This window comes from Hemitrygon akajei, chromosome 11 (genome assembly GCF_048418815.1).
Source record: "Hemitrygon akajei chromosome 11, sHemAka1.3, whole genome shotgun sequence".
Classification (NCBI taxonomy): Eukaryota; Metazoa; Chordata; class Chondrichthyes; order Myliobatiformes; family Dasyatidae; genus Hemitrygon; species Hemitrygon akajei.
Genome location: NC_133134.1, coordinates 141,905,029 through 141,929,373, shown reverse-complemented (window position 1 = coordinate 141,929,373; position 24,345 = coordinate 141,905,029). Strand labels below are relative to the sequence as shown.

The 24,345-nt window shown below is 35.8% G+C and overlaps 1 protein-coding gene across 2 annotated transcripts in view; it reads left to right on the top strand.

Moving 5' to 3' along the window:
- The first annotated feature begins 465 nt into the window (after positions 1–465).
- LOC140736082 (zinc finger and BTB domain-containing protein 46-like) overlaps positions 466–24,345 on the top strand; it is a 97,444-nt gene continuing 73,564 nt past the window's right edge. Inside the window, exon 1 of one of the 2 annotated variants that reach the window (XM_073061824.1) lies at positions 466–660. The gene's annotated coding sequence lies outside the window, so the exon portion shown is untranslated. Of the gene's footprint in view, positions 720–24,345 lie in introns of both variants that reach the window. The other variant, XM_073061825.1, reaches the window with a different exon arrangement.

Genomic DNA, 24,345 nt, shown 5'->3' with positions numbered 1-24,345 from the left:
ACACATTATATGTATTCTGTCTGTTTTTTTTAAATATGTAGCGGCTTCAATGTAGTTTATATTATAAAGTGCAGCCTGTTTATAAATATTGGTACGGAGTTTGTTAGTGTAACGTAGTTTATATTAACCCGAGTTATGTGGTGGTTCCTGCACGAGCCAATACCTTTAATACAATTTAACTTGTTTATAGGATCATGCGGGAGTCAGAGACCACATTGCAGTCGATATTCCCAGTATTAGTTTCTGAAGTAGTCAGTGAGTGCAATACTTTAAATTATGCGTGCAGTGTGTGCATGCAATGCAGCTTTCCTATGTTGAGTGCGGTTGCCGTGTGTGAGATGCAGTTTATGTTACACAGGCGAGAGAGTGAGTGCATGTGCTCCTGAAGTGGGCAGGCGCTGCAGTGTACTCTGTCTATCTGTGTGTGTGTGTGTATTTTCTAGTTTCTACAGAGCGTGAGTTCATTTAGTAGCCAGGGGTGGGTCTATTCCTTACCCACAATACCAGGCTCTCGTTTCCGCTTGCGGCGAGAGCAGGTTCCTGGTTACTCAGGCTGGGAGGAGGAGGCGGTTTCTCGGGATCATTTCTTTTTCCCTCTTGTGTTGGAGTCACTGGTTTCGGGGCCCTCATCCGCTGCTCCACACATACATGGGTTAATCGGTGAGTGGCGGGTGGCGCACCTCCTTTTCGATGAACTACTTTGTTTATTAGGAACACAGGTATTTTCTGTGTTTTGTTTTTGCTCCATCTGCCTGCTGTAGCTGTCGGCGGCGATAGGTGGGAGGGTTTAAACCCGGACTGAGTGTAACCTCCGCCGTGAGGCCGGGGAACTGGGGGGGGGGGGGAGTGGGGGTGGGGGCGAGGCCGAGTGTCGATTGCTGCTGCGTCAACGCCCGTCTTTCGGCTCCAAATGCTTGCTGGCTTCGGTGGAGATGGAGCCAAGTGCTCCTGGATCTCCCTTGCTCCCCTCACGTTTCCCTCTGGCTCCGGCCAAAGTCACTGAGAGTTGCAGTGGGGCTTAAAAAGTACATGGAGAGCGCAGTGCGGGTCCGAGGCCGCGGCCTGGCCGTATTGTCTCCCCCCCGCTCCCCCAAGCCTGACTTTGTTCGGTGAAACCTGGTGTCGGCTCAGAGGATTATCTAGACTTAAATGGGCAAAAGCAAAACAGCTTAACAATCTGGTGCTGTTGCAGAATGTCATATTTTAATTGTTTTATTTCTCCTCAATATTCATAATAATTCTAGTTAACTTGAAAAAAATATATACTTTATATATTTAACCCAAAAGTCAGATTTGACACAGTTCTACATGAACTGCTAAGCAGTGTACTTGATTTCATCCATGTGCTTTTTCCGTTTTGTTGATGATAAATAAGTTATTTGTATTATATTTCACATGCATAAATATTTGGTGTGAATGGAGTGATCTTCTAACGGGTAACGTTTTGAAGTAAATCGTAGTATTATAGAAATTGTAGTTCCATATATTGATCACTTACCTATTGTTTTCCTATTGTAAAAATAATTACAAGAGCCTGTCACTTTTTAAAGCCAAGTTGGTTGACTATTTATTTCCATACTTCAGTCAAAACCTATTAAGTTAAACTGATTAAATGTGTGATTTTATTTCCTACAAACATGACTTAGGTTGGTTACATTGAGTTGGTTTTGGATATCAAAATAGAAACTAATGTCTTCAAAGAATTATTTATGTATTTTGTTGGAATCAAAAAGGTTTCATTGTTTTAAATGAAATGGTTTTAAATTTATTGTTAATCAAACAGTAATTTAAAATTCTTCTGTAAAACTATATGTTCTGTCTGATAGGGGCTTTCCACCTTGGTAGGAAAAACTGAATAATTGAATATCAGCCATTGCTGGGGTGTTGTTTGCCCACATCCTCCATTCTCTTGGCATAAGTGTGCTCCAGCAGTTGGTGTGTATCAACCTATTTAGAACTGTGGAGGCAGCTGAAATCTACCACTTCCTAGTTGGAGTTTCCAGTGAGAGCAGAGATATCCCAGAAAGGGCTTTCCCATTTTAAACAGTTCACTACTAGTGTCCTAAAATAATCAGAAATACATGCTGTTTAACATTTTATCTTTTCGATCCCAGTGCATGAACATTGTGGTTAATACTTTGCAGAAGGGATAGTGTTCTGTAATAGGTTATTACAGAATAATTGGTTTGGTTTTGGATTTTGGTTCGAACATGCAGTAGAACAAATTTCAACATTAACATTACTTTGACAGGTAAACGTATTCAGAACAAGTGCCTTGTTAAAATTTGGCAAGAGTATTTGTTAAAATTTGCAATTGCTGTATCATATGTGATTTTTTTTTGTTGAACTTGGGATTTGTTGCCTTTGTACAATTGTGCCTTTTAGAATTTTAAGGAAGTTGAATGCATGTGATTATTTTTAAAGTAATTAAAGGTGCGGAACTAGAGACCCAGACAGAGAACTAAACAAACCATGGTTGAGAAGCAAAAATCTGAAGTGACGTAGTGTAAGTAGGGAAATAGTATGTGAAGGAGCGTGAGCCTATTGAAGACAAAGTTGGGAACTTGCACATGGACATTGAGGAACATTGAATGTTAGGAGCCATTGGTTTTTTTATTTTTTTAATGTACTAGAAAATTTCTGAATTTGGAGATGACACAAAACTTGACAGTGTGTATTGCAAGGAGCTTAGTGTCAGATTATAGTGAGATATAAATATAAAACCTGGAATAGCCAGGTTAAGTTAAATGTATTGGTACATGGAGTGATGCACTTTAGTAGGAATGATGAGGAGAGGCAACATAGAAGCCATTTAAAGAATATTGTTGTTAAAAAGGATGCAGGAGCAAAGGGACCTGGGTGAAATAAGCACATATCTTTGAAAGTGGCAGGATAAATCAGAAAAAAAATAGTTAATAAGCCAGGCATAATTCTGGGCTTTATCATTTGAGGCATCGGATGTTAAAGGGAAGTTATCTATAAAACACTGGTTCAGCCTTAGTTGGGGTATTGTGTTCAGTGGAAATGTAAGTATTTGGTTACCATGTTATAGGAAGCATTAGAGAGGGTCCAGAAACAATTTGTGAGAATGATTCCTGGGACGAAGGGTGATGGTAACAAGAATAGATTAAAGAGCCTCAGATTGTTTTCTTTTGGGGAGAAAAGTTTGAGGAATGCTTTGATTGAAGTTATGAAATAGTTAGCTGCCTGAACACAGAATTGTGGGAGGCTGCTTCATTTAAGGCAGCAAGAACTGGAGGACTTGTATAAAATGAGAAAAGTGACGTAAGGAAAACGTGCAGTGTATTGTTCAAATCTAAAGTGGAATCCATGCAGATGTAGCAGAAGTTCAAGAAGGAATTTGGTAAATATATTGATTATAAATTGGGACAAGAGTTCAAAGACTTTGTTGCATGTGTGGTGATATGATTGATGGGTGTAGGAGTGGTATGGAGAATTTAAGAGATAGGGACTGGAACTGAAAACTTTGGGTTAACCTTATAGTCTCTCTGTGTGTGTCTCTCTCTCTCTCTCTCTCTCTGTTCTTATTCATCTCTAATATTTATATTTTCACTCATTGGCTTAGCTGTAACTAAATTCGCCACTGTCTTTTACCTAATCATTTGGTGTCTCTAGGTTTTCACCCTATCACAGAACTTCTTTGTTCTCTCTACACCCCGCCCACAAGTAATTGAAATGATGTTTGATTCATAATTTCTAGTTCCGATAAAAGGTCATTGACCTGAAGTTCAACTTTGTTTCTTTCTCCATAAATGCTGTCTGGTCTGCTGAATATTTATAACATTAATGTTTATGTTCCATGTGTGGTGATATGATTGATAAATTATTAAATATTACATTCAGAATGCATAGATAATAGATAAAGTTGTATGTGTCCAACACTATAACACAAAAATTACCTATTTAGCTCTTTTGCATGTATCATTTCCCCTCAATTCTAATGCTTAATGTTATTTGAATATTAGAAGTGCTGTTTGGTTTGTTGGAGTTGACAAACACACCAGATGGTGAAACCACTAGAGGTCTGGGATCTTGAGAGGCTACAAAAGGTCCTTAAGCAATACCCCTGAATGTTTTTGAAATGATTTGCAAAACATTGATGCCAGTATTTAAAAATATTGTGAAACTGTAAATCTGCACATTTTAATTTTAAGAACAGGTGATAATTTAATGTTATTTGTCGAGTGTGGGGCACACATTCAGCTAAATGCAATAGAGCATTTTTTCTGTGTTATTAGAATGAGGACTTTGTGGTCCAGTTATGCACCCCATATAGGAGGGAGGGGGACAAAAATGTTTGGAATGCAGAGTATTTGAACCAATGCATTCTGCATGTTTTTTTTGAGAACAGCTTGAGAAGCTCATTTGTATCTGTCTTTCCATTTCCTCCCCCTCCAACTCCATAAATTTGCATTGATTCACTTTCCAATGTCTTCAAACTGTTTTAGGGGACTGGATGTTGGAATAATTTTCAAAACATATGATGGACTCTAAAACTTCTGTTATTTCACAAATAGTTGAGCAAGGGTAAATTCCTGCTGTAAAATGTAAGATGGTGTTTGGGGAAAATGATCAAAAATCCGTTTCAAAGTCTAGTTATAATGCGGATTATAGAGGTGGAGGGATTCCAGCCAAAGACACTATAGAGAGGAGTGTTGTAATTTACAGATATATAGAAAGTTGAGTAATATGAATGTATAAAAAGGCTGCAGATAACTGTAAATCTCAGTTGAAAACGAAGGCAACATCTGCTTTAAAAGATGGGAAGAAGTCCATGCATTTGGTGACTGGGGAAAAAGTTCAAACAAATTGCTGCATTCTTGCAGAACAGTATTAATTGCAAGATGATTTGAGTTATGGATTATTCCTAAATTTATTTTGCATTGTCAGCGCAAAACATCAAAATATTTTGTTCCAGAAAATCATTGCAGATTTTATTTTAACTGTCTTGCTTGAATTTTCAGAATGGCTTTATATATTTTTATGTGGAAACAGGAATGTTCAGTCAACCAACAATGCCTGTTTCAAATTGGAGTATCTTCAAAGATGATTATAAACTTCTTAAATTAATTTGTATTCAAAATGTCCACTCCATCCATAATTTGATACATGCGATACAGTAATTTCCAATTCTAGGCACAGTTAACTTGGAGAGTTTTGTTTAAATAGCAACTTATCAGATTTATTCATGAAATTTTTCAACTTCCAGTGATCCTGAGATATCAGGCAAACTTAAGTTATGTTGAGAGAAAAAAATGAAATGGGATGTGCAGTACTTAGCTGCATTTATTTTCCAATTGAAGACGCAAAAAGTTTTAATGAATTGTGTGCAAGTGGGTGTTTTTCACTGTAAATTTCCTGTTGAGAATGGGTGGAGTAGTGGGAGGAAACCAACTTGACTCGACCTATTAAATGAGAATCCTGTTACGTTTTATTCAGTGCTGATTGTGGGAATGTTTTGAATACTATTTGCCTTTGCTTTACTTTTTCAGTGAGAAGTTCAGAATTGCTAGAAGTGGCATTTGCACGCCAAGACTGCTCCTTGTGGGTTCTTGCATTTCTTTTAAATAGGAACACTTTAAAGCCTTGGATTTAATCCTTTCTCTAAAAAATTAAATAATCACTCAAAATAGCAGTACACCAACTCATAAGATGGTGATAATGCAACACATTTTTTCATTCAATGTATTGATGTACAAATGCAGATAACTCTTGCCAAATAGTGAGACGCTAAAATAATTCTAACATTCCATTTGTTTTGTGATGAAAGTCATTTCTCTTTGGCCTTGGCTACAGGAAAGCTTTTTCCAGTGATGCTTGGAACACTATTGAATCATTATCTCCTCATTTGAACTTGAATCTTGATGTTTGACTATCTTTTTAAAAAGAGAAAGAACTTTAGTTAAACACCTGTATATATTTGAAATAAAGGAATTTGAAGATAATTTAAAGTGCTTAACATCTATCTAGTACATTTTGGTCTTGTATTGACATTTGAAAGCAGAATAAACACAAGAATACCAGTTTACTCAGGAAATTATCATCCACATTAAAATATCAGTAGGCTTTACAATGAGGTAATGTCTCAAGAGATTTTTCAGAATTACTGTGCTCAGGCTGAAATGTTTCAAACAATGTATTGTGAAAAATGAGTAGTTAAATTAGTAAAGTTTTTCCAAGAATTAGCTAAATTACTGGTTTTTCACTCTAAATTATTTAATGTGCCTTGACATATTTGTTCCTTTGTAAGGGTACATATGTATCTTGTAATATTTAAAACATCACTGAAGGAATTAACATAGTTGATATACTGTTAATGTATTATGTTTGTAATTTGCTTTGAGTTGGATTGAATTCGCTGCAGTGTGTGTCTTTTCTGTTTACCATAGCTGTCTATAATGTTGCTTGCAGTATTATGCAACTGGTGTATATATAATCCAAACCTATCAGGTGGATTGGCATTAATAACATAAATATTGAATTTGTTTCAATGGAACAAAGTTGAAACTAAATTTAGATCAACTTTATGAATTTTTCCTGAATTATTCTAACATTATATAAAATGTTTATATTGAAATGTTAGTATTACTCAGGAAAGTATATATAGCAGGGTTGACAGATTTTGTGTGTATTTCCACATTGTGGATGATATTTTAAGTGTGTCATTAAAGTTACTTTAATTCACTTTAAACCAAACAATTTGGAAAAGGTACGTATTCACAATTAAGCTTTCTATAAAAGATGATGCACTGAATTCTGGTTAATTGGAACACATTGGAACCTGTACATTTTGGCCAAATTCAGCAGCTGTCCCAATTAGCTGAAGTTTCATCGAAGTAGTTAAAATGTATAAAAAAAAGACAAACTACTGTTTAATTGAGTGAAAAATTATGTATTTAAATGCAATACAGAACAAATTAGTACACTACCAATACTACCATGGTACAATAAAACTGTATTAGTTCCTAATAGTTATGGATAGATGAATTCATCCAGTGTATATTTGCTGTGTTCTTTTGACTGTCGAACTGAATAAAATCAGCGCAGATACCGAGTGCAGATAATGAATTGCCTTCATAGAATTGTTTAAACGATTGCATCCTCCAAATCTTTATCTTCATTGTAACTTTCAAGATGATTGCTGTTACTTTCAAATTTTTTGTAGTTCCTAACTTGAAGTAGTAAGACCATTTCATTTTCACTCCGGCCTGTGCTGTTTCTCGCATCTCTAAACCTTGGTTGAAACAGCAGTAAGGAATACAGTTCTGAATTGTATTACAGCTTATTTCTTGCCAAATATCAGTGTCAAATATCATTGCTTTTTGAACACGTAACACACGTAACTGATGCTATCTAAAAACAAATCACCCTAAGCACCAGTATAGTATCGAAGTGTGTCACGCAAGTGTACGTGACTGATACAGTTCGAATCTGTTCAACAACAGTCTCCTATCCCAGTTGAGTAGCAAAGTGTCCCAAATAAACGAGGGGAGTCCTGGCTATTCTCTTGATTAGATTGTGTTCTTTAAGAGTTGTCCCAATTAAGCAGCTGCCCTGAATAACTAATAGTCTAATTAACCAGAATCCACTGTAAATGGATTACTGTTACTTTCCTGAAGGTAGTATTTAACAACAATTGACAATTCTAAAATGAGTTCTTTCCCTAGTCCGTCAAATAACAGGCTTTTTGCCTAGCCTTGTCTCCTCCCATTTTCTTTGAGATACTAATTCAGACTGTAGTTTGATTGCAGAAGTACTGGCAGAGTTCCATAACCTTGCTAAATTGACTGCTTAGCATAAGCCTAAACAGTGTATCCTGATTTGTTATTTCAACAGTAGAGTGAGCAATTTACAAAAATGCTGAAAGTTAGTTTGATTCTGTTCCCATCTACGTTTATCCGGTGTACACTTTGTAGAAGTTATCACTCAGTTATAATGGCGAAACCTGGTTCTTGGTGCTTTTCTAATTACCTCTTTCTGCTTTCCTCTTCTCCATCATACTTCCAGTGGGCAATTATAGCTAAAGCTTGAAGTATAATGTTTGTTCAGTAATGCTTATAAAATATAGAATATTTGTTTTTATATTCCAGTACAATTCACTATAAAAGAGGGAGGACAAGACTTGCTATGCATGTTGCCTTTCTGCAGAGTGTTGACAGAAATAGTGGTAACGTTCTGAATTGTGTTGGAGAGATCAGAGTTTTAATTGTTTGCTTCGGTTGCTGCGCAACTAGTTTCAGAATTTCTGAATGATTAGAAAAAATGATGAACAAGAATGCTCAGAAAATGCTGGAGAAACTCAGTAGGCCTGGCAGCATTAATGGAAAGGAGTGCGATCGATGTTTCAGGCGGAGACCCTTCAGCAGGACTGACCTGCTGAAGGGTCTCAGCCTGAAATGGCCACTGTGCTTTTTTCCATAGATGCAACCTGGCCTGCTGAGTTCCTCTAGCATTTTGTGCGTGTTGCTTGGATTTCCAGCATCTGCAGATTTTCTCCTGCTTGTGAATGAACAAAAATCGTTTATCGTTAAGTGTGGATCTCTCCCATTCTCACATTGGTTCACTTATGTTGAAGATTGGTTTAACAAGTTGACTTTTCAGATTCTTTCTCTTGTACAAAACATCCCATTAAAACTGATCTTTCCAGTAACTCCTTAGAAAAATGTATTGCCTGATACAATATTACACAGCAACAAGGGTTGGACATGTTGGCTTTTACTGTGTATTAGCTAATTTTCCTGCTTCTGAGAAAAAAGATAAAAAGACAAATGATAGGACTGGCGTTCTGTCTCAGTGTGTGCAAGGGAATGACTACCCAAGGAACAATTTTCCCACAATTTCAGCAAAGCAAAAATGCTGGTCATTGACTTCAGGAGAGTGGGGGTAGGGTAGTGGGGTGTACACACCCCTGTTTACGTCAACAGTGCTGAGGTCAAGAAAGTTGAGAGCTTCAAGTTCCTCGGAGTGAACATCACCACTGTCCTGCCCTGGCCCAAACACATGGACCCAAGGTTAATAAATGCCCTTTCTTCCAATGCCTCTACTTCGTCACGAGGCCGGTGAAATTTGCTATATTTCTATTGATTTTTATCAATGCTGCATAGAATGCATCATATCTAGGTGTATTACAGCTTACTGTGGCAACTGCCTTGCCCATGACTCCAAGAAATTGAAGTGTTCTGGACCCAGCTCAGCACATCACAAAAACCAGCTTATCCTCCTTGGACTCTGTCTGCACTTCTCACTGCCTCAATAATGCAGCCAACGTAATTAATACCATTCACCTCGGACATTTTCTCTGCTCCCCCTCCTATCTGGTTGTAGATACAAAAGCCTTGAAAGCATGTACTAGCAAGCTTCTATCCCGCTGTTGTAAGACTTGGACAATTCCCTAGAATGTCAACATGGACTCGGCTTCGCAATCCATCTTGCACTTCATTATCTACTTTCACTGTACTTTTTATGTAACTAACACTTTATGCTACAGCGTGTTGTTTTTCCTTGTACACCCTCAGTTCACTGTAGTAATTAATTGATCTGTATGAGTGGTATGCAAGAATTAGAATCAGGTTTAATATCACTGGCATATAACCATATAACAATTACAGAAACAGGCCATTTTGGCACTTCTAGTCCCTGCCGAACGCTTACTCTCACCGAGTCCCACCTACCTGCACTCAGCTGCCTCTACCACTTCTACCGGAAGCTTGTTCCACACAGCTACCACTCTCTGAGTAAAGAAGTTCTCCCTTGTGTTACCCCTAAACTTTTGCCCCTTAACTCTCAACTCATGTCCTCTTGTTTGAATCTCCCCTACTCTCAATGGAAAAAGCCTATCCCCGTCAACTCTGTGTGTCCCCCTCATAATTTTAAATACCTCTATCAAGTCCCTCCTCAACCTTCTATGCTCCAAAGATTAAAGACCTAACTTGTTCAACCTTTCTCTGCAACTTAGGTGCTGAAACCCAGGTAACATTCTAGTAAATCTCCTCTGTACTCTATTTTGTTGACATCTTTCATATAATTCGGTGACCAGAACTGTACACAATACTCCAAATTTGGCTTCACCAATGCCTTGTACAATTTTAACATCACTTCCCAACTCCTATACTCAATGCTGTGATTTATAAAGGCCAGCATACTAAAAGCTTTCTTCACCACCCTATCCACATGAGATTCCACCTTCAGGGTACTATGCACCATTATCCCTAGATCACTCTGTTCTACTGCATTCGTCAATGCCCTACCATTTACCATGCATGTCCTATTTTGTTTAGTCCTACCAAAATGTAGCACCTCACACTTATCAGCATTAAACTCCATATGCCATCGTTCAGCCCACTCTTCTAACTGGCCTAAATCTCTCTCCAAGATTTGAAAACCTATTTCATTATCCACAATGCCACCGATCTTAGTATCATCTGCATACTTACTAATCCAATTTACCACCCCATCATCCAGATCATTAATGTATATGACAAACAACATTGGACCCAATACAGATCCCTGAGGCACACCACTAGTCTCCGGCCTCCAACCTGACAAACAGTTATCCACCACTACTCTCTGGCATCTCCCGTCGAGCAACTGTTGAATCCATTTTACTACTTCAATATTAATACCTAACGATTGAACCTTCCTAACTAACCTTCCATGCGGAACCTTGTCAAAGGCCTTACTGAAGTCCATATAGAGAACATCCACTGCTTTACCCTCGTCAACTTTCCTAGTAACCTCTTCAAAAAATTCAATGAGATTTGTCAAACATGACCTTCCACGCACAAATCCATGTTGACTGTTCCTAATCAGACCCTGTCTATCCAGATAATTGTATATACCATCTCTAAGAATACTTTCCATTAATTTACTCACCACTGATGTCAAACTGACAGGTCTATAATTGCTAGGTTTACTCTTAGAACCCTTAAACAATGGAACCACATGAGCAATACGCCAGTCCTCCGGCACCATCCCTGTTTCTAATGACATTTGAAATATTTCTGTCAGAGCCCCTGCTATTTCTACACTAAATTCCCTCAAGGTCCTAGGGTATATCCTGTCAGGACCCGGAGATTTATTCACTTTTATATTCTTTAAACGTGCCAGTACTTCCTCTTCTTTAATCATCGTATTTTCCAAAACTACTCTACTTGTTTCCCTTACCTTACACAGGTCAATATCCTTCTCCTTAGTGAATATTGAAGAAAAGAAATTGTTCAAAATCTCCCCCATCTCTTTTGGCTCTACACATAGCTGTCCACTCTGATTCTCTAAGGGGCCAGTTTTATCCCTCACTATCCTTTTGCTATTAATATAACTGTAGAAACCCTTTGGATTTATTTTCACCTTACTTGCCAAAGCAACCTTGTATCTTTAGCTTTTCTAATATCTTGAGATTCTTTTTACATTCTTTATATTCCTCGAGCACCTCATTTACTCCATGCTGCCTATATTTATTGTAGATCTACCTCTTTTTCCAAACCAAGTTTCCACTATCCCTTGAAAACCATGGCTCTCTCAAACTTTTAACCTTTCCTTTCAACCTAACAGGAACATAAAGATTCTGTACCCTCAAAATTTCACCTTTAAGTGACCTCCATTTCTCTATTACATCCTTCCCATAAAACACATTGTCCCAATCCACTCCTTCTAAATCCTTTCGCATCTCCTCGAAGTTAGCCTTTCTCCAGTCAAAAATCTCGACCGTGAAATCTGGCAAGTAGTCACTATCTCTGTACATCTGATAATAATAAACCAATTTACCAATGGAGGTATTTAAAAAGAAGTGGGAGCCAACCTTCTGGCCTTCCCAGTTAGTGCATTACCCATTAAGATGATGGCTGATTCTGTATCTTGTTATTAAGCCATCTGCCTGTCCAGTCCTTGTGCCATATGCAATTATCTTTATTTTTGTTGGGCTAAGGAGATTGGAGTGTTAAGTTAATGTAACGCTGAGGTTGTTGTAATTGTAGTAAAATTCGAATTGTGACTATTGGCAAATATAGCCACTTATTTGCATGCAGTACTTGTTTTTGTTGTGACATTTTATATTTCGGAGTCAAGTAACCATTTGGATTTGTGAACGGTGTGGAATTTGTGTAACTGGATGGAGGGTTTAGTCATTTATTCTGTTTAGAGTGTTTATTTATGTCATCCAAAAAGTGATAAAGATTATTCATTTAGCCAGCTATCATGTCTAAAGTACTGTGTTTATTTTGGGCAGAAAGCTGTGCTTGCTCATGCATGCAAACTTAATGAAATTCTTTCATTCATTGGACCTAGCTTGATTTATGGGCCTTTCCTGTGATGTTATACTCTAATTTTAACCAATTAATTTAAAAGGATTTGCACACCCTGTTAATTATGCCAGTTACTGATTATTTTTCTCTCTGTAAAATCTTTTTCATGTCTGTTATTAATCTTGCTTCTGTTACTACAACAGTTGTTTGCTTTGTTATATTATAAAATGCATTGTATCATAATGTTGCATTTGGTGGCATAATCATCACTAGGAGTGGTTGTGGGGGGGTGGGGGAAGTTTGGGAAAACAGTACAAAGTAGGGAAATTTGAAAGTACAAAGGAGATACAGGTAAATAGTTTTTTTTTACTAGCAATTATATTAAGAAGTTTGTTTTAGTATAGTGTTAATTACTTTTTTGGAATTTGGGTGGATCTTTTTTTTCCCCCTCCTTTATATATTTGGAGTTGCCTTCTGATGATACGGGGGTAGATTTAGTGTCATTGCTTTTTTTCCTGGCCTCCTTCAGGCTCAGGAAGGGCTTTTTTTCGTGGGTGGTGGGTAGGGGGTTCCTTTCTAACTCTATTGCTCTTTTTATTAGTTTTTCTAGTTTTTTCATTTGGGCTGATTTCAAACTACTAAAATGTCCGCGGGGTCGTCATTTCCGGGTCCGCCCCTTATTTTTGTACCTCTTCCGGGTGCATGAGTTCATACTTTGGTTAACTCTTTATATACCAAAGGGTTGATTTTAGAAATATGGCTCAGACCATTAATTTTGTCTCTTGGAATACTAATGGCTTAAACCATCCGATTATATGGAAAAAGATTTTCAAGGTATTCCAAAGACTGAATGCACATACTATTTTTGTACAAGAAACTCATGTGAGGAAAGAGGACAATCAACATTTTTTTTAGGTTTTGGAGGGGTCAACAGTACCATTCGAATGCCAAAGTAAAAGGAGTTTCAATTTTGATTGACTCCTCTATTACATTTGTCCAACACGATATTATTTTGGATCTGAATGGCAGATTTTTGTTAATTACTGGGTTACTTTTTAACAAGAAGGTTTAATCGAAGATGTAAGCAATAAACTGTGTTCCATTTGAAGCTCAACCCTTTGTAAAGCTCCTTACTAGGAGCAATCGAGTATTTCTTGTCAATTTCTTTAATTTTTTCAACCAATAAAAGAGTTTCCTTCTTAATACGTTTTCTCAAACTAACGGAATAGGGGATAATCTGTCCACGTATATAAGCTTTAAAAGTGTCCCAAAGTGTTCCGCAAGAAATTTCATCCGTGGAATTAGTTGAAAAGAAGAAATAAATCTGTTCCTTCATAAATTTAATGAAATCCGGATCTTGCAGTAAGGTAGAATCAAATCGCCATTGCCTAATACTAGAAGCTGTATCCATTAATTTAATAGAAAGTTTCAATGGAGCATGATCAGAGATGGCTATAATGTCATAATTACAACCAATTACAGATGGAATAAAACGAGAGTCAATGAAAAAATAGTTAATTCTCGAGTAAGAGTGATAAACATGTGAGAAAAATGAAAACTCTTTGTCCTTAGAATGCCAAAATCTCATTCCATTATCAGTCAAAAAAGAATTAATATAAGTGGCCGACTTATTAGGTAAAGTCTGAGTGGATATAGATCTGTCCAGCAAAGGATTTAAACAACAATTGAAGTCACCACCCATTATTAACATATATTCATTTAGATTAGGTAGAGAAGTAAATAAGGACTTAAAGAAATCTAAGAATGTAAGGCCAGAAATTCTTTGACTCTGGCAAGCTCTCTGTTCACTGATGAACTCCATATTAAACTGCATTTTCCTTTGCAACACACAAAATGCTGCAGGGACTCAACAGGCCAGGCAACACTTTTGGGAAAGAATAAACAGTCTACATTTTGGGCTGAGACCCTTGCTTTGGATTTGCAGCATATTGTGTTTGCATTTGCCTTTAGCAGCTCTTCTAGGTGCAGCTTCACTAGGATAGCTTGAACTTCACCAATGAGTTCTTGCGCTGTGTTAAGTGACAGGTCCACAACAAGACCTACCCGCTTGGGGCTGAGGTGAAACTGACAGCAGGTTAATCCAGAGAATACAAAATTCTGCAGGCATGGGAACCTGGAGCAATCAACAAACTGCTGGAGGTCAGGCAGCAGCTATGAAGGGGTATTGTTAACCAGCTGTCATGACTATTAAAGAATTGCTTTTAATTTGCCTTTGACAAGTATTTAGGAGTCATGAAATGAAAAAAACCTTTACATGCCTATTATATTTAAAACAATCAAATAAATGTTCAGTGTATCTTAAAAAGAATTCTTTCTCCTCAGTTACTTTCAGTATTATCTGACTCGTTTAATTACGGCAAATTGCCATCCTCTTTCAATGAGGCATCTATTATTATTCTTTTAAAAAAGGGCAAAGACCCAACAGAGTGTTCCTTGTACAGGCCGATCTCTCTGCTCAATGTTGATGTAAAGATCTTAGCTAAAGTGTTGGCTCATAGATTAGAAACCGTTATTCCCTCCATTATCTCTGATGACCAAACAGGCTTTATTAAAAACCGTCTCCCTTTTTTTTAACATTCGGCGTCTATTTAATATTTTATACTCAGTTCCAACTGGGACTCCTGAATGTGTTATCTCCCTTGATGCGGAGAAAGCATTTGATCATATAGAGTGGAACTACCTTTTTGCAGTCTTAGAAAAATTTGACCTCGGCCAAAGTTTCATCTCTTGGATCCAATTGCTGTACCTGTGTCCTACTGCTTCTGTTCTAACTAATTTTCAGAAATCCCAAGTATTTAATCTCAAACGTGGCACCCGTCAGGGATGCCCCTTAAGTCCCTTTCTCTTTGATTTGGCTATAGAACCTCTGGCGATAGCATTTCGAAATTGTCCTGAATTGACCGGGATTTGGAGAGGGGGTGTTGAGCATAAAGTTTCTCTCTATGCTGATGACTTATTACTCTTTCTCTCAAATCAGTCTACATCCTTACCTCTAATGTTTTCACTTCTTGACCAGTTTAGCCAGATCTCTGGCTATAAGCTCAATTTACTTAAGAGTGAACTTTTCCCAATTAATAAAGAAGCACAAGAACTAATATTTCGTGATCTCCCTTTTAAAGTAGTCCATAATCAATTTACTTATCTTGGAATTACAGTCACAAGGAAGTTTAAAGATCTCTTTCGTGAAAACTTTGTCAATCTTTCATATGCTATAAAACAGAGTCTAGTACAATGGTCACCTCTATCTATGTCTTTGGTAGGTCGTATTAATGTTGTTAAAATGTATGTTCTCCCCAAATTTTTATACTTATTTCAATCTATCCCAATTTTTATTCCTAAATCTTTTTTTGATTCCTTAGACTCTATTATTTTGTCATATCTGTGGCAGAATAAGCGCTCTAGAATTAATAAAATCCACCTCCAAAAATCTAAAAAAGAGGGTGGCATGGCTTTACCTAACTTTCGCTTATATTACTGGGCAGCTAATATACGTTGTGCTGCCTTCTGGTCTTTCTTCCACGGTCAACCCGAGTGCCCTAATTGGGTGGCAATGGAGTTGAGCTCCACTAAAGAATTATCTATATCTGCACTTCTTGGCTCTGCACTCCCTAGCAGTCTGCCCAGATCAATAGCTAATCCTCTTGTTAGACACACTTTGCGTATATGGGCTCAGTTCAGGAAATGCTATGGTTTCCAGGGGTTTTCCGTTTCTAGCCCTGTCGCACATAATCACCTTTTTTTTACCTACCACGTACGATTCAGCATTCCATGTTTGGTACAGGAAGGGCATTAGACATTTTGAAGATCTCTTCATTGATAATTGCTTCGCTTCTTTTCAGCAGCTCTCTGTTAAATTCAACCTGCCTAACGCTCACTTTTTCAGATATCTCCAAATCCGACACTTTACTGCTCCTTTAATTCCTAACTTTCCTGAAATGCCTGCGAAAAATGCTATGGACCTATTTCTTTCCATTATCCACTAGGTAAAGGTTTAATATCAATTATCCGAGATAAACTAGCAGCCTTACGACGGGCCCCTGTGGATAAAATTAAAATGGCCTGGGAGCAGGATTTAAGTATCTCCTTATCCGAGGAGAGCTGGGACTCAGTTCTCAAATCGGTTAACTCAACCTCCCTTTGTGCTCGCCATTGCCTCTTACAGTTTAAGATTGTTCATAGAGCCTAAATTTATGTCTAAATCTAAACTATCTCGATTCTACCCTGGCATTAGTCCGCTCTGTGATAAATGCAAGAGGGGCGTGGCCTCTCTCATCCATATGTACTGGTTCTGTCCTAGCTTGGAGAAATTCTGGAAAGATGTCTTCACTACATTATCGGGTATTCTGAATCAGCACCTAGAACCTAACCCCTTAATTGCTCTGTTCGGTTTTTGGGGCGAGACAGATTTATGTCTGGGTCCGACCAAATGCCGAATACTATCCTTTGCCTCTCTCCTGGCGAGACGCCTGATCCTCCTTAGATGGAGAGATGTTGCCCCGCCCACTCATGCGCAATGGCTTAACGACATTATGGCCTGCTTGGACCTCGAAAAAATTCATTATTCAGTTCTTAATTCGGATCTAAAGTTCCATAAGGTCTGGGGACCTTTTATCGAGTACTTTCATAACCTTCCTCTTGACTAGGGTTTTTTTTTCTCTCTTCTTTTTGGTCCCTTGCTTTCAGCTCCCTTTTTTTTCTGGTAGTAGGCATTATTATCCTCTGTTGCTAAGTGTATTCACAGTCTGGGAGTTTGACTGACCTGACTTATACTCTCTATATTGTGTGGTGGTCGGTCTGGAGTTGTTTTTTTCTTGTGTTGTGGGGCTTGGGGAGGACACTAAGCTCACTTGTCTTTAATTTAGGTGCTTTTTTGTTAAATTCTCTTTGTAGCATATTGTTATTGTATGCTTAATTTTGCACTGTATTAATGCTCCTCATTGGGATTTGGGGTTTTTAATTTTGTAAAATGTTTTGAAAAACTAATAAAAAAATAAAAAAAAGACAAAGAATTCTGTTGTTTCTATTTTGACTGCAATGACACATACAATGGTAAGTTCCTCATGCGAGAACCAAGCAATGGCAGGAAATTTGTTTACTTACTGTATGGCATGAAGGGTCCTGCAGTAAAGTGTGCTAGTGTATCAATGGTTCTGTCTAGCATACCCTTACATCGATAGGATTCCTGGCTATAAATTGGGGAAATGCTGGTACCTCAGTACAGAGCAATGTGTTTTCTCATGAAAATTTGACCATGTTTTGGAAAAAATTGATCTGAACCTGTGATAGGGTGCTCACATTGTTATAGTAACGATTACCATAAAAACTAAAGACGGAAAACATTAGAAATGGAACTGGAGAAGTATGGCCACATAATTGAAGAGAAAGGGTGAAATAATTGATTTACTTGTTTATTATGTTTTATTTTATTATTATTTTTTTCCTCTTTGAACTGCTGCTGCTAAGTTAACAAATTTCGTGTCATATGTTGGTGATAATAAACCTGATTCTGAAATGGATAGTTATCTTAAGCAATTGTGGCCCTCAGGACCTAATATTAAATACAGTGTACATGAAGGGAAGATGATGTGCTGTTCCTCAGGTTCAAGTTGGGCATTATTGTTGCAATAAAGCAGGTTCGTTTTGGAGCGGTTACAATGGGAATGAGATGGAAAATTGAAGGATGACTGGAAGGTCAAAATTGCCGTTGTGGTCTGGATGTATTATGGAAATCCTTTGCTGTAATCCTACTCTGACTTTTCTGGAACAATGTAGGAGGTTGAAGGGAATGAAATCCAATATCTTTCATGTGGCTTTGTAACATGTAACTTAATTTTATAATCTCAAGTGATCACCCTGCTTTCTTTCTCAATATGTATGACTATTCCTCTCTTTCAATTTTTTTTCTGTTTTCTTTTCTGAAAACAAAATAAAAAATGTAATTGTTACTGTGGTGTCTGTGCCCTAATACAGATATTCCCTCTTTTCTCTCCACCCTGCTGTTCTCTGCAGCATAAAAGACTTGCGTTTCTCACTTTTCTGATGAAAGATGCTTGACTCATTCTCTCCATTTCTCTACCTCCTGCACTTGAACTGCAGAGTGCTCTTTAATGCAGAGTTATCTGATATTTAATTTTGGTTACTGGTCCTCATTTGGATCAGTGTTTTTAAACAAAAGTATAGTCTGGAATCTTGAACTACTGTTTGTATTCCATTTCATCCTTTTTTAAAAACTTTTTTATTGAGTTTTCAAATAATTACAAAGAAAAGAAAATATAAAAAAAATATATATACCCTTCCCCCCTCCCCTTAACCCCTCCCCCCTAACATCCCTATAGAAAAAAAAGAAAGAGTGCCTGGATATCGGAAGATCCCCACATGCTCCATGGAGTTTGCAATGACTAATATATATATTTATTTCTTTCCCCCAAATAACCTATTATTTCATCTTCAGAGCATCTATATATTTAATCCTATCTTTTGTAAATAAGGGCGCCAAATTTTCAAAAATGTTTCATATTTATCTCTTAAATTATAAGTAATTTTTTCAAGTGGAATACAGCTATAAATTTCATTCTTCCAACGATCTATACTTAAGTATGCATCCGATTTCCAAGTAACTGCAATAGCCTTTTTGGCTACTGCCAGTGCAATTTTTATAAATTCTTTCTGATATTTATTCAGTTTGGGTTTCGGTTTTATCCCTTCAATATCGCCTAGTAAAAATAATATTGGATTATGTGGAAGTTGTGTTCCAATAATTTGTTCCAATAAAACTCTTAAATTTGTCCAAAAAGGTTGAATTTTAGAACAAGACCAAGTAGAATGTGAAAAAGTACCAATTTCTTGGTTACATCAGAAGCACTGATCAGATAAATTTGGGTTTAATTTATTTATTTTTTGTGGTGTAATATATAATTGATGTAAAAAATTATATTGCACTAATCTTAACCGGACATTTATTGTATTTGTCATACTATCAAGACATAGTCTTGACCAATTTGTTTCTTCAATTTTAATATTCAAGTCACTTCCCCATTTTTGTCTTGACTTATGGACTCCTTGTTTAATTGCCTGTTTTTGAATCAAACTATACATACAAGAAATAAATTTTTAAATCTTTCCTTTTTGAATTGAAGTTTCTATTTCATTAGATTTCGGCAATAACATTGTTTGACCTAATTTTTCTCTTAAATAAGCCCTTAATTGGAAGTAACAAAAAAGAGTGTTGTTTGATATTTTGTATTTATTCTTTAATTGATCAAATGACATTAATATACCTCCTTCAAAACAATCTCCTATATATCTAATCCCTTTTTGAAACCAATTATATAAAAGTTGATTATCCATTGTAAAAGGAATAAGTCTATTTTGAATTAAAGATCTCTTTGCTAATAAAGATTTCTTTGTCTCATCAACATTTATCTTATTCCATAAGTCAATCAAATGTTTTAATATAGGAGGTTCTTTCTTTTCCTGTATCCATTTAGTTTCCCATTTATATATAAAATCTTCTGGTGTATTTTCTCCTATTTTATCTAGTTCTATTCTAATCCATGCCGGTCTATCTTTCTCAAAAAAAGATGCAATAAATCTAAGTTGTTTTGCTTTATAATAATTCTTAAAATTTGGAAGTTGTAACCCTCCTAGATCAAATTTCCATGTCAATTTTTCCAACGATATTCTTGACATCTTACCTTTCCAAAGAAACTTCCTCACATATTTATTTAACTCTTGAAAAAACTTCTGGGGTAGCTGTATTGGTAGTAATTGAAATAAATATTGTAGTCTAGGGAATATATTCATTTTTATGGTATTTACTCTACCTACTAATGTTATTGGTAATACAATCCATTTATCAAGATCTTCTTGAATTTTTTTCAATAATGGTAAGTAATTTAATTTATATAAGTTCTTTATATCATTATCAACTCTTATACCTAAATATTTTATACCATTTGCCGGCCATCTAAATTGAGTTATTAATTGACATTGACTATAATCTCCTTTAGTAAGAGGTAAAATTTCACTTTTATCCCAATTTATTTTATAACCTGATATTTTCCCATATTCTTCTAATCTATAGGATAATTTACGCAACGAGTGCAATGGGTTTGTTAAATAAAGCAGAACATCAGCAAATAAGTTAATCTTATATTCTTCCTGATTAACTCTGAAACCCTTAATATCTGGGTCCATTCTAATTAATTCAGCTAATGGTTCTATCGCCAACACGAATAAAGCAGGTGATAATGGACAACCTTGCCTAGTTGACCTTGTTAACTGAAATGGTCTTGAAATTTGACCATTTGTCACTACTTTAGCTTTGGGATTAGTATTTAAGGTTTTAATCCATTTTACAAAAGATACTCCTAATCCATATTTTTCCAATACCTTAAATAAAAAATCCCATTCCAATCTTATCAAATGCTTTTTCTGCATCTAAAGCAACTGCCACACTCATTTCCTCCCTCTTTTGCGCCAAATGAATTATACTAAATAACCGAGTTACATTATCTGCCGATTGTCTATTTTTAATAAATCCTGTTTGATCCATATGTACTAATTTTGGTAAGTATTTAGATAATCTGTTAGACAAGATTTTTGCTATTATTTTATAATCAGTATTTAATAAAGAAATAGGTCTATATGATGCTGGTTTTAAAAGATTATCTTTTTTTGGCAATACTACTAAAATAGCTGTCGAAAAAGATTCTGGAAGTTTATGCGTTCTTTCTGCTTGATGTATTAACTCCATAAAAGGAGGAATTAATAAATCTTTAAACTTTTTATAAAATTCAGGCGGAAAACCATCTTCTCCTGGAGATTTATTACTTTGAAGTGATCCTAGGGCTTCTTCGACCTCTTTCAATGTAAAAGGCATATCTAATCCCTTCTGTTCTTCCGTATTTAATTTTGGAAGAGTTATTTGTGATAAAAATTCTTAAAAATTTCATTAATTTCTAAAGGTTTATAAGTAATTTTATTTACTCTTGTTCGAATTGCATTTATTGTTTTAGAAGTCTGGTCTGTTTTTAAGTGATCTTTCACCTAGTTCATAATATCTCTGTTTAGTTCTCATAATTGCTTTTTCTGTTCGATATGTCTGAAGTGTATTATATTGTAACTTATTAATAAGTTGTCTTTGTTTTTCTTTTGTCATATTTCTTTGAGATTCTTTTTTTAATTTTGTAATCTTTTTCCAATTGATCTATTTCTATCATATATTCCTTCTTAATTTTAGAAGTATAACTTATTATCTGACCTCTCAAATATGCCTTCATTGCTTCCCACAATATAAATTTATCAGCAACTGAATGTGAATTTGTATCTAAAAAGAACTGAATCTACTTTTTCATAAAATCACAAAAATCTTGGCGTTTTAGTAATATTGAATTAAATCTCCATCTATAAATTGATTCCTCTTTATCTATCATTATCATTGTCATTATCAAAGGAGAATGATCTGACAATATTCTTGCTTTATATTCCATATTTTTTGCTCTATCTTGAATATTCGTTGATAATAGGAAAAAATCTATCCTTGAATATGTTTTATGTCTATTTGAATAAAATGAATAATCTCTTTCTTTTGGATTAATTCTTCTCCATATATCAATCAAATTTAAGTCTTTCATCAATGATAGAGTTAATTTTACTATTTTTGATTTTGTGACAACCTTTGTTGATCTATCTAAAACTGGATCTAGACAAAAGTTAAAATCCCCACCTATTAATATTTTGTCATGTGCGTTAGCCAAATTCAAAAAAACCTCTTGTATAAATTTTACATCATTTTCATTTGGTGCATAAATGTTCATAAGAGTCCATAGTTCTGAAAAAATTTGACAATGTATAATTGCATATCTCCCCGACGAATCAATTAATACATTTTGTATTTTAATTGGTAAGTTTTTATTAACCAAAATTGCAACTCTTTTCGCCTTTGAATTAAATGAAGCTGCAATAACATTTCCAACCCAGTCTCTTTTTAATTTCTGATGTTCTATGTCTGTTAAAAGTGTTTCTGTTTTCTATAACAGCTGTATCTGTTTTCATTTTTTTAATATATGTTAAAATTCTTTTTCTTTTCACCGGTCCATTAAGCTCATTAACATTAAAACTTAAAAAATTCAGTAAATTAGTCATTATTTTTAATTATGTTACTCCAGTCTATAATAATACCTAATCTTTCAACTTTCATGGTATCTTGGGAAATCTTTTTAAAATTCTCTATGTTGCTATGTGTGTCCCCACCGATCATCCAGGCAGAAAGATAAAAGAAAAATAGAGTATAAAGAAAAAAAACAAAATACCCCCCTACTAATGTTGTGGAAAAAAAAGAACACAACATTACCCCCCTCTATTGTACGGGTCATGGTGATCGCCATGATTACACACGTGAATCCCGTAGTAATCGATCCAAAGCTCCCCAGCCCCCCCCCCGTAACATAAAAAAGTATATATATAAGAAGAAAAAAAATACTATTCTCAATTAGTATTTCTGAAATTTTGCTTTTCTCCTCTGTATCATCCTTAAATGTCCATCACTTCCATTCACTGTCTCTATCTTCATCTTTAATCCATTACGTTTGGAAATCTCTATGTATAATTAGCGAGTAAATGGAAGTTTTTGTGCGAACTCCTCCGCTTCTCGATAATCGGTAAAAAATCTTCTTTTTCCCTCCTCCAAGAAAATTATCAGTGTTGCTGGGTGACGCATTATGAATTTATAACCCTTTTCCCATAAGACTTTTTTCACTGGGTTAAATTCCTTCTTTCTCTTCAAAAGGTTATAACTTATATCAGGATAAAAAAGAACTGCCTTCCCTGCTATCATCAATGGCCCGTTTCTCTTTTTGGCACATTGGGCAGCTGCCTTCAGGATCTTTTCTTTATCTTGGTATCTTAAGCATTTTATCAAAATTGATGGTGGATTTTGATCAGCTTGAGATCTTGACCTTAAGGCTCTATGAGCCCTTTCAATCTCAATTAGAGTTTCTTCTTCCATTTCCAATTTTTCAGGGATCCATTTTTGAAAAACATTTATTGGATCTTCTCCTTCTATATCTTCTTTAAGTCCAACAATTTTAATATTGTTTCGTCTACTAAAATTTTCAAGCTTATCAATTTTTTCCATAAATTGTTTTCTTTCTGATGTCCAGGCAGTAATATCATCTTCCATTTTATTCATTCTTTCAACCATGTCTTCCTTTGTAGTTTCCAAATCTATAATTCTCTTTTCCATTTTTTCCTGTCTTTTTGTCATTTTGTCAAACATAATCTCCATATTTATCACTTTTTTTGGATTACTTTTAATGCATTTAATTTTTCTAATTTACGCATTATTTGCATCAAAGTCTTTTCTATATTTCCAGAAGAACTTTTATCTCCATCTTCGTCTGATATTTCCAGAAAATCTGACTATCCCTCAGATTCACTTTCACTTTCAGTTTCAGTCGTTACTGGGATTTGTAGTTCTGGTTGCTCTCGTTTGCGCATGCTCCTTCCTTCACGTTTGCGCAGGTCTCGTTGGTCTTTTTCTTTAGAAATGGTCGATGTTGCCGCAGTTTCCTGTTCTGTATCGCCGGTGGTATAATGTACCTTAGCCCACGGTTCTTCGGCAGAAGTGGGCCTTGATTCTGTTCTAACTTGCGTTGTCTTCACGGTAGTAGTTTTCTTCATCTTCTGTTTGTGAGGCATAACTTGAAACAATCCGGAGTAGTTTATAAGTAACTATTAAAAAGTATTAACTAACTTTTCTTCACTTAAACGTTAATTTATTGATTTTTTACGGGAGAGCTGGGTTCCAGCGTCTCGATCCTACGTCATCACGTGACGTCCCCCTTCCATTTCATCCTTGATTCAGAGTGATGATGCCTTCATGGTGTTACCTTGCAAAGCACACTGATAACTTGTAGCATGCATTATGAAGTGTGATGAACTACAGTAAAGAGGATGTCCAAGTCTGATGAAATAACTTGCTGCACAGCATTTTATGTAGTAGAATTAACTTTCAGTCTCTGGTTCAAGATCCATAGTATTCATAGCATATTAAACAAACGTT